At 44.8% G+C, this 10,466-nt stretch overlaps 1 long non-coding RNA gene across 1 annotated transcript; it reads right to left on the bottom strand.

The window, feature by feature from the left end:
* Positions 1-654: 654 nt before the first annotated feature.
* Positions 655-8,232, bottom strand: LOC139584061 (uncharacterized). The gene is made up of 4 exons (XR_011676683.1): positions 8,043-8,232; positions 7,822-7,937; positions 7,606-7,722; positions 655-813 (listed from the first exon to the last, which is right to left on the bottom strand). It is a non-coding gene; the product is annotated as an uncharacterized lncRNA (long non-coding RNA).
* Between the last annotated feature and the right edge of the window lie 2,234 nt (positions 8,233-10,466).

Here is a 10,466-nt window from a genome sequence, read left to right as displayed (position 1 = left end):
AAGCCAACACTTCCTTTGGCCTCCTTTCCTTCCAGTTCTCTGCTGCCAATGACTGGAACAAACTGCAAAAATCTCTGAAGCTGGAGACCCATATCTCCCTCACTAGCTTTATGCACCAGCTGTCAGAGCAGCTTACTCTGACACTGTACCTGTACACAGCCAATCTGTAAATAGCACACCCAACTACCTCATCCCCATATTGTTACTTATCCTCTGGCTCTTTTGCACCCCAGTATCTCTACTTGCACATCATCATTTGCACATATCACTCCAGTATTAATGCTAAGTTGTAATTACTTTTGCCCCTATAACCTATTTATTGCCTTACCTCCCTACTCTTCTACATTTGCACACACTGTACATAGATTCTTTCTATTTTTATTTTCTTTTGTGTTATTGACTGTACGGTTGTTTATGTGTAACTCTGTGTTGTTGTTTTTGTCGCACTGCTATGCTTTATCTTGGCCAGGTCGCAGTTGTAAATGAGAACTTGTTCTCAACTGGACTACCTGGGTAAATAGAGGTGAAATAAAATAACAAATTAAAAACAGTAGTGGTGGAGGTCAAGTATACCTATGGTGCAAGGGACCTTACCATTGAAGAGGCAGTGAAGTCAAAGGATTTCCATATCAAGAAGGGAGGGTCTTACCGCCTCCGGGAAGACCATCCTTACTGGCACCAGGTCCAAGGTCAGCTCCACATCACTGGAAGGGACACCTGCTTCTTGGTTGTGTGGACCACCAAAGCCTCCATCACCATCCCCATCCAGCGTTATGACCTCTGGCAGACTCATATTGCTCCTCCTATCAGTACCTGTTTTCAGGGAAGCAAATTGTCCAGAAATATGCTACCGGTCAAAAGTTTTAGAACACCTACTCATTCAAGGGTTTTTCTTTTCTTTTTACTTTTTTCTACATTGTAGAATAATATTAAAGACATACAAACTATGAAATAACACATATGGAATCATGTAGTAGCCAACAAAGTGTTAAACAAATCAAATTGTATATTTGAGATTCTTCAAATAGCCACCCGTTTCCTTGATGACAGCTTTGCACACTTGTGGCATTCTTTCAACCAGCTTCATGAGGTAATCACCTGGAATGCATTTCAATTAACAGGTGTGCCTTAAGAGTTAATTTGTGGAATTTCTTTCCTTCTTTGCGTTTGAGCCAATCAGTTGTGTTGAGACAAGGTATGGGGGTATACAGAAGACAGCCCTACTTGGTAAAAGACCAAGTCCATATTATGGCAAGAAAAGCACAAATAAACAAAGAGAAACGACAGTCCATCATTACTTTAAGACACGAAGGTCAGTCAATGTGGAAAATTTCAAGAACTTTGAAAGTTTCTTCAAGTGCAGTCGCAATAACCATCAAGCGCTATGATGAAACTGGCTCTCATGAGGACTGCCACAGGAAAGGAAGACCCAGAGATACCTCTGCTGCAGAGGATAAGTTCATTAGAGTTACCAGCCTCAGAAATTGCAGCCCAAATAAATGCTTCACAAAGTTCAAGTAACAGACACTTCTCAACATCAACTGTTCAGAGGAGACTGCGTGAATCAAGCCTTCATGGTCGAATTGCTGCAAAGAAACCACTACTAAAGGTCACCAATAATAAGAAGAGACTTGCTTGGGCCAAGAAACACGAGCAATAGACATTAGACTGGTGAAAGTTGTCCTTTGGTCTGATGAGTCCAAATTGGAGATTTTTGGTTTGAACCGCCATGTCTTTGTGAGACTTGGTGTGGGTGAACGGATGATCTCTGTATGTGTATTTCCCACCGTAAAGCATGGAAGAGGCGGTGTTATGGTGTGGGGGTGCTTTGCTGGTGACACTGTGATTTATTTAGAATTCAAGGCACACTTAACCAGCATGGCTACCACAGCATTCTGCAGCGATACACCATCCTATCTGGTTTGGGCTTAGTGGGACTATGACCCAAAACACCTCCAGGCGGTGTAAGGGCTATTTTACCAAGAAGGAGAGTGCTGCACCAGATGACCTGGCCTCCACAATCGCCTGACCTCGACCAAATTGAGATGGTTTGGGATGAGTCGGACCGCAGAGTGAAGGAAAAGCATTCAACAGGTGCTCAGGATATGTGGGAACTCCTTCAAGACTGTTGGAAAAGCATTCCAGGTGAAGCTGGTTGAGAGAATGCCAAGAGTGTACAAAGCTGTCATCAAGGCAAAGGGTGGCTATTTAAAGAATTTCAAATATAAAATATATTTTTGATTACTACATGATTCCATATGTGTTATTTCATAGTTTGATGTCTTCACTGTTATTCTACACTGTTATTCTACAATGTAGAAAACAGTAAAAATAAAGAAAAACCCTTGAATGAGTAGGTGTTCTAAAACTTTTGACCAGTAGTGTATTCCACATGGTTCATACCATACTTCGAATCCAAGATGGCGTAGCAGTAGGACGTGTCTTTGTCTTGTCTTGTCCCGTGTAAATAGTCTTCGTATTTTTCGTATACATTTCGTATATATTTTAATTTCACTTTCCATCTAGGAACTGAATATACATTCCTACATTCCGCCTCACCCAATGTGGTACGGACCTGCTATTTTTTTATACTTTAGAACCGTAACCCCAATCAGAAGCTAGCCAGATAACTAGCTAGTAGTCAGTTAGCCACTGCTGCGGTCTTCACCCTCAACTCGGACACTGCCAGCTTCAATACCGGGCCAATACCTGCCAGTCTGCAAGCGCGATATCAACCCAGAGCATATAGGACTGCTTTTTCTCTACCACATCACCGGATTCCTGACGCAAGCTCTGGACAATTACACCGTATCATCACAGCTAGCTAGCTGCAACCGAGTGGCTACTACTGGCTAACACCTCTGTCCCGAAGCAAGCACCAGTTAGCCTTGAGCTAGCCTCGAGCTAGGCCCATCTGCCGGCTAGCCGAAGAGGTCTACCAGCGAATTCTTGGGCTACAATACCTCTTTTGCCAATTGGACTGGACCTTTTTTTTTTTGCCGACACAGAGCCCTGCCAATCCATCACAACTGGTCTAAATCAGCTACAAGCTAATTTAGCCATTTTTTTGCCGCTGCTAGTAGCTTTTACCTTCTGCACAGACACCAGCCCTGTTATTAGCCTGGATATTACTCACCAATTTACCAGCATCGGACTGTCTCTCGACAACAACGCCGGATTCCTGCCGTAATCCCTGAGCCACTACTTCTGATCCTCACAGCTAGCTTGCAGCTAGCGCAGCTAGCGCCACTGCCACGAAGCTAGCACCAGTTAGCAAACACAATTCTACAATTCACAACCTCTCTTTCGCCATCCGGCTTGGATTCTCTGTCGACACGACCACGTCTGAGCAGACCCCCTCCGTCTGAGCAGACCACCCCCCGGGCTACTAACTTTAAACGCCGCGTGCTAGCTTAGTGGAGGCCTCCCTGCTCCATCTACGGCTGCCCCCTGGACACTATGATCACTTGGCTACATAGCTGATGCATGCTTGACTGTCCATTAATTCACGGTACTCCATTCTGTTTATTTGTGTTTTATCTGTCGGCTCTGTGCTTTAACTCAGGATCTGTGTGTAGTTAATCCAACCCTCTCTGCCGAGTCGTCGCCATTTTTACCTGTTATTGCTGTGTTAGACTAGCACCCTGTTATTGCTGCTGTTATCTTACCTGTTGTTTTAGCTAGCTCTCCCAATCAAGACCTGCAATCACTTTATGCCTTATTGTATGTCTCTCTCATATATCAATATGCCTTGCATACTGTTGTTCAGGCTAGTTATCATTATCATTGTTTTGGTTTGCAATGGACCCTGTAGTTCCACTCTCCGTACCTCTGTTACCTCCTTTGTCCCACCCCCCACACATGCGGTGACCTCACCCATTGAGACCAGCATGTCCAGAGATACAACCTCTCTTATCATCACCCAGTGCCTGGGCTTGCCTCCGCTGTACCCGCGCCCCTCCATACCCCTGTCTGCACATTATGCCCAGAATCTATTCTACCACGCCCATAAATCTGCTCCTTTTATTCTTTGTCCCCAACGCTCTAGGCGACCAGTTTTGATAGCCTTTAGCCGCACCCTCATCCTACTACTCCTCTGTTCCTCGGGTGATGTGGAGGTAAACCCAGGCCCTGCATGTCCCCAGTCACCCTCATTTGTTGACTTCTGTGATCGAAAAAGCCTTGGCCTCATGCATGTCAACATCAGAAGCCTCCTCCCTAAGTTTGCCTTACTCACCGCTTTAGCACACTCTGCCAACCCTGATGTCCTTGCCGTGTCCGAATCCTGGCTTAGGAAGGCCACCAAAAATTCTGAGATTTCCATACCCAACTATAACACTTTCCGTCAAGATAGAACTGCCAAAGGGGGAGGAGTTGCAATCTACTGCAGAGATAGCCTGCAAAGTTCTGTCATACTTTCCAGGTCTATGCCCAAACAGTTCGAACTTCTAATTTTAAAAATTAATCTCTCCAGAAATAAGTCTCTCACTGTTGCCGCCTGCTACCGACCCCCCTCAGCTCCCAGCTGTGCCCTGGACACCATCTGTGAATTGATCGCTCCCCATCTAGCTTCAGAGTTTGTTCTGTTAGGTGACCTAAACTGGGATATGCTTAACACCCCGGCAGTCCTACAATCCAAGCTTGATGCCCTCAATCTCACACAAATCATAAAGGAACCCACCAGGTACAACCCTAAATCCGTAAACATGGGCACCCTAATAGACATTATCCTGACCAACCTGCCCTCCAAATACACCTCTGCTGTCTTCAATCAAGATCTCAGCGATCACTGCCTCATTGCCTGTATCCGCCACGGGTCCGCGGTCAAACGACCACCCCTCATCACTGTCAAACGCTCCCTAAAACACTTCTGCGAGCAGGCCTTTCTAATCGACCTGGCCCGGGTACCCTGGAAGGATATTGACCTCATCCCGTCAGTTGAGGATGCCTGGTCATTCTTTAAATGTTACTTCCTCACCATATTAGACAAGCATGCCCCGTTCAAAAAATGCAGAACCAAGAACAGATATAGCCCTTGGTTCACTCCAGACCTGACTGCCCTCGACCAGCACAAAAACATCCTGTGGCGAACTGCAATAGCATCGAAGAGCCCCCGCGATATGCAACTGTTCAGGGAAGTCAGGAACCAATACACGCAGTCAGTCAGGAAAGCAAAGGCCAGCTTTTTCAAGCAGAAATTTGCATCCTGTAGCTCTAACTCCAAAAAGTTCTGGGATACTGTAAAGTCCATGGAGAACAAGAGCACCTCCTCCCAGCTGCCCACTGCACTGAGGCTAGGTAACACGGTCACCACCGATAAATCCGTGATAATCGAAGACTTCAACAAGCATTTCTCAATGGCTGGCCATGCCTTCCTCCTGGCGACTCCAACCTTGGCCAACAGCCCCGCCCCCCCCGCTGCTACTCGCCCAAGCCTCCCCAGCTTCTCCTTTACCCAAATCCAGATAGCAGATGTTCTGAAAGAGCTGAAAAACCTGGACCCATACAAATCAGCTGGGCTTGACAATCTGGACCCCCTATTTCTGAAACTGTCCGCCGCCATTGTCGCACCCCCTATCACCAGCCTGTTCAACCTCTCCTTCGTATCATCTGAGATCCCCAAGGATTGGAAAGCTGCCGCGGTCATCCCCCTCTTCAAAGGGGGAGACACCCTGGACCCAAACTGTTACAGACCTATATCCATCCTGCCCTGCCTATCTAAGGTCTTCGAAAGCCAAGTCAACAAACAGATCACTGACCATCTCGAATCCCACCGTACCTTCTCCGCTGTGCAATCCGGTTTCCGAGCCGGTCATGGGTGCACCTCAGCCACGCTCAAGGTACTAAACGATATCATAACCGCCATCGATAAAAGACATTACTGTGCAGCCGTCTTCATCGACCTGGCCAAGGCTTTCGACTCTGTCAATCACCATATTCTTATCGGCAGACTCAGTAGCCTCGGTTTTTCTAATGACTGCCTTGCCTGGTTCACCAACTACTTTGCAGACAGAGTTCAGTGTGTCAAATCGGAGGGCATGTTGTCCGGTCCTCTGGCAGTCTGTATGGGGGTACCACAGGGTTCAATTCTCGGGCCGACTCTTTTCTCTGTATACATCAATGATGTTGCTCTTGCTGCGGGCGATTCCCTGATCCACCTCTACGCAGACGACACCATTCTATATACTTCCGGCCCTTCCTTGGACACTGTGCTATCTAACCTCCAAACGAGCTTCAATGCCATACAACACTCCTTCCGTGGCCTCCAACTGCTCTTAAACGCTAGTAAAACCAAATGCATGCTTTTCAACCGTTCGCTGCCTGCACCCGCACGCCCGACTAGCATCACCACCCTGGACGGTTCCGACCTAGAATATGTGGACATCTATAAGTACCTAGGTGTCTGGCTAGACTGCAAACTCTCCTTCCAGACTCATATCAAACATCTCCAATCCAAAATCAAATCAAGAATCGGCTTTCTATTCCGCAACAAAGCCTCCTTCACTCACGCCGCCAAACTTACCCTAGTAAAACTGACTATCCTACCGATCCTCGACTTCGGCGATGTCATCTACAAAATAGCTTCCAATACTCTACTCAGCAAACTGGATGCAGTTTATCACAGTGCCATTCGTTTTACGCACCTTATACGACCCACCACTGCGACCTGTATGCCCTAGTCGGCTGGCCCTCGCTACATGTTCGTCGTCAGACCCACTGGCTCCAGGTCATCTACAAGGCTATGCTAGGTAAAGTGCCGCCTTATCTCAGTTCACTGGTCACGATGGCTACACCCACCCGCAACACGCGCTCCAGCAGGTGTATCTCACTGATCATCCCTAAAGCCAAAACCTCATTTGGACGCCTTTCCTTCCAGTTCTCTGCTGCCTGCGACTGGAACGAATTGCAAAAATCTCTGAAGTTGGAGACTTTTATCTCCCTCAACAACTTTAAAAATCTGCTATCCGAGCAGCTAACCGATCGCTGCAGCTGTACATAGTCCATCTGTAAACTACCCACCCAATTTACCTACCTCACCCCCCATACTGCTTTTATTTATTTAAATAAATATTTATTTATTTTATTTATTTTCTGCTCTTTTGCACACCAGTATCTCTTCTTGCACATGATCATCTGATGATTTATCACTCCAGTGTTAATCTGCTAAATTATAATTATTCGATTTATTGCCTACCTCATGCCTTTTGCACACATTGTATATAGATTCTCTTTTTTTTCTACCATGTTATTGACTTGTTTATTGTTTACTCCATGTGTAACTCTGTGTTGTCTGTTCACACTGCTATGCTTTATCTTGGCCAGGTCGCAGTTGCAAATGAGAACTTGTTCTCAACTAGCCTACCTGGTTAAATAAAGGTGAAATAAAAAAAATACAATCACACTAGTCTCCCAGAATAGGTTATATTACATACAAGCTTTGCTCAAAGCAGCCAACTAAAGTAATGTAGTTTACATAAGTTTGATCACAAAGGCTGGTCTGAGTGTATCTCCTCGGTTTCATTCAGTAGTACAAGACAATTCAAATTGCATTTTATCATGGGCACAGTGGGAATTTATATCTGTGATGGTTAAATTATGTCTTACCCCCAGAGTGTGAGAGAGAGTACATCACTTTCAGCAGATCTTCTTGCTGAGGGTGGCATTGATCAAGCACTCCTTCTGCTGGGGTGAGCCTGACGTTCTGCATGTCACGCCACATGTCTAAAATAGTGGGAAAAGGGGACATAAAGTAAAAATGTCCATGCATCTACCAATTCAATGTTTTACACAATATTGTATCATATTTGATGAGTTACTGACCTGTCCGTCCACAGGCTCGATGTGCTGTAGTCTCCACAACTGGACGCTCCCGCTTGGATCACACTGGCACAGGATGTCCATGCACCAGATGGTCTGAGGGATGCAGTCCTGTTGGACTGGAAAACAAAGAGACATTTAGGTCAGTGGTGGGTCTTTTTCAATGCCGTATCAACATCTTCATCTGGACAGAAAATGCTTTTTCTATCATAACACACAGCCACCTTGGACAATGTGACTAGTGGTCCTTCAAAACCCAATCCTTATGCCTCATTGTTTGTTCTTGTTTCCCAATCAAAAGTCTGGATCTTCCTCTTCTGCCATGGTGGATTAGCTACTTTTTCTGGTAAATACAGGGCCATTTCTCTTTCCCACCAGAAAATGGCAGCTGCAGACCTAAGTGTTGTCACTGGGTTTCTGGTCCGCCTATCTGAAAGATGAAGATGCAGGAGGAGCGGGGAGGGAAGCAGGGGGAAACATGGTTTCCGGTTAGGAGAGGGAGATTGCGGGCGGGTGGATGGATGGGGACTGAGGGGAATGGGTCGGGGAGGGGGAGCTTTGTTAGTTTCTATTCCTTGCATACAAAATATGACAAAACTGTTGATACTGTTCTTCATATTTGTATGCATTTTTCTAAATGTTTATTTTTTTCTTCTTTCTAGTAGCAGCCCACAGGTACAATAAATATATGTGAAAATATGAAATGCGAATATGATAACTGAATATATCTGAATTAATATGACTTTGAATGTTATACCTGTAACCCCCTTCTGAACAAATTGCAAACCAAGCCTTTTTGCCTGGCGCTATCACAAACAAATGCTGCAGGAGGGGCCCAGCTAGCACATTTGGTTCCTTGGAAGTTGTGGGAACATACCTTTTTGGTTTCCCATTGGTTCTGGGAACAAAGCCATATGTTTCCTGACCAGTAAAACATACTTTAAAAAAAAAACGTTCTGAGAACAGAAGTGAACATTTTGCCTGTTCTGGGAACATTGGCAGTGTTTGCTTGGACTTTTAGTACAGCATGTAGCAGGCGGTATGGCAGTGGGCCAAAATGTATTGACAACCCAAATCATTGCGCTGGCCAGATAGAAATATGTCACAGGCTGGATCCAGCCTGCGGGCATTGAGTTTGACACGTGATCTAGCATTTCTTTACCTACCTTCACTCCTCCATTCAGACAGTTACTGACAAATTAAATTTAACACATTGATCTATTACTTTGGTGTTACATACACACACCAGCAAAACTCTCACACGCAAACCCGGCGCGCACACACACACACGCAACAGCAACTCTCCCATACTCGCACGCCGACACACGCACGCACGCACACACACACACATACGTACACGACATCAACTTAATTTATGTCGTTTAGAAGGATAATCATCCAAGTTAACTTCAGAGATTATGCATTCCCTATGGGAAATATGCAAATACGTGCTAAAACAGGACGTCCTCCTATCTTGTTCTATCCACTGAAGGGAGAGTCGAGGTACAAAGTGTTTCACTGATACACCTCATCACTGTAGGAACCAGTTGGTCCACATTGTATTGCCTTATGATGCATCTGACAGACACTCCTTCCTTTATGAACACAGATCAGACCTGCATCGGCTCAAATACTACAATGATTGAGCTTGTCTGTCACAATGGAACCAATTGAATAGTCCCAAATATGCGAACCGGTTGAGTGAATCCAGAGTGAAAATCACAGAGTACCTGGGGTGGACTGACGGTTTCACCATTGTTCTAGTCTCATTTAAAGCCTTGGGGATTGTCATCACCCTTCTGGTGGCCATTTTGTTTGCCGTGGCCAGAGGCTACTTCTGCTTCCTGGAAATGCTGCCCCTGCTGGCCTGCTTTTGCTTTATCAGTTTTTCTTGGGGCAGCCAACGTAGACCACCCGCCAGGTCAGTCTCCCTCTCTTTGGCATGGCCTTCACTCTCTGCATCTCCTGCATCCTGGCCAGCCTTCTCCAGATCTTCGTGGGCTTCACCTTTGACCTGAGGGATCAATTATCAATGACAAGAATGCCATCACAAACATCTGAAAACACTACAAACAGAGCATTGCTATTGTGAGTACCTACATAATCGGTCACCAGTTATAGTGATTGGAAGCATGGAACTTTGCGTAAAACAATATGCATTATGGAAAACAACAGGGTTGTCTTAACATGAACCCAAGCATTACATAGGTACTATTTTGTCCAGAATACATATATTATGTCTCCCTAGCTTTGCAATACAGTATGTACTGATATTACAATTTATTTCCAATTTATTTAACCAAATTCCAGTGGCTTCTATTGCTTATTTTTGTGCACAAGAGTTTGTTTTATAGCTGATTTTCACTAATGATATACACGTAAGCTTTATAAATAAGACAATTTCTAAATGCTATAAATGTCTTTGATAAAAAAATAAAAAAAATCGGTATCTATTACTATTAACATTAACATTGGATGCTTTTTTGTACCATCAAAGTAATTGAGTTTCTAATGACAACTCTTTTATGAACCTGTATACTGGAACTCCAACAAACTAATAATCTAAACTAAACAAATATTCATGATATAGGCCTCATCAAATGTAGTTGTGTTAGATGTTTTAGAATTTATTTTTCTTCATATCAAGA

This window comes from Salvelinus alpinus, chromosome 9 (genome assembly GCF_045679555.1).
Source record: "Salvelinus alpinus chromosome 9, SLU_Salpinus.1, whole genome shotgun sequence".
NCBI classification, from domain to species: domain Eukaryota; kingdom Metazoa; phylum Chordata; class Actinopteri; order Salmoniformes; family Salmonidae; genus Salvelinus; species Salvelinus alpinus.
Note: the sequence above shows the minus strand (reverse complement) of the source record. Positions and strands in the feature narration are given on the sequence as shown.